Source organism: Elephantulus edwardii, unplaced genomic scaffold (genome assembly GCF_000299155.1).
Source record: "Elephantulus edwardii isolate Elephantulus edwardi_28Jun2011 unplaced genomic scaffold, EleEdw1.0 scaffold00086, whole genome shotgun sequence".
NCBI lineage: Eukaryota > Metazoa > Chordata > Mammalia > Macroscelidea > Macroscelididae > Elephantulus > Elephantulus edwardii.
The window spans coordinates 10914720-10916062 of NW_006399836.1; positions in this window are offsets into that span (position 1 = coordinate 10914720).

Below are 1343 nucleotides of genomic sequence, written 5' to 3' on the forward strand. Positions count from 1 at the left end.
CAGGTACAGGAGGAGATTGCCCTGTCTTCTCCAGCAGATCTGATGGATTCAAACCACATACCTCTGGTATTGCAGTGCAGCTTCTTGCCACTAGGCCACCAGAGCTCCCTAAAGCATGTTGTTTTTACAATAAATCATCTACGTGTATTTTGCTCCAGGACAGTAATTACAATGCTCACAGTCTTTGATTGTCCATTCACTCCACCTTAATACGTGTTCGTTATCTACTCGTTTTCTACTCCTTTCCTTTCCCTGGTAACCACACTAATATAATTCTGTGTGTAAACCTTTCTTTAGTTTTTAATAATAGTGGTCTCACACAATATTTGTCTTTTTGTGACTGATTCATTTCACTCGGCCTCATGTCCTCCAGATTGATCCATGTTATGTAACGTTTCACAAATTGTTTTTAAGAAAGAAAAGCAAATGGATATGGGAACAATCAGGAAGGAAGCAGAGGAGAGTTGTCACATCAGGGGGGGTTGCAGTAAATACTGCACAGCAGAATGCATACAAATTCTCCAAGAGGAAACGAATGTGCACTGTAAACTTTCACCCAAACCACAATTTAAAAACAAAACAAAGCAAAAACCGTCATACAGAAACCAAACTTAGGGAAGGGAGCTAAAATAAAAGAAGGGACTTACGAAGACTAAAAGCAATTGAGTACTTGCTCCCAAGGCCAAGCATAACTGGTTCCAGGTACACACATTATCAGACTATCAGCGAGTCGATTCCAACACACTCAATGGGACAGTAGAATTGCCCCCATGGGGTTCCTGACACTATAAATCTTAACAGGAGCAGATTACTTCCATTTTCTTCCATGGAGCAACAATTGGGTTTGAACTACTGACTTTTCAGTTAGAAGCCCTACACTTAGCCTACTGTGCCGCTGTGGTACCCACACACATCAAGGCTTTCCATAAGTAATGTGAAAATGTCAACACTTTTCAAGGGAATGATAAATATAGAAGAAAAAAGACCATGGGCATAATACAATACCTAGAACAAGAGAGGTTACACACTCAGCCAATATCTTTACATACTCATTTTTTAAAAAAACAACTCATTCAAATGAACAGAAAGAATAAAGTAAGATCCCAGTAAATAAATGAGCAAGGACATACGATAAGCTTCCATAAAGTTAGTTAATAAACATTCAGAAAGATAACATGCTAAGAATAAACAGAATAACAATTGAGGAATGTTTAAGTAAGCTTCAATATGGATTACATCTCACTATCAAGAAAACACAGGAGCCAAAATATGACTTTGATTTCATACCACCTGAATTTCAGAATCATCTCAGGAACAGGTTTGAGGCCTTGAACACTAATGAG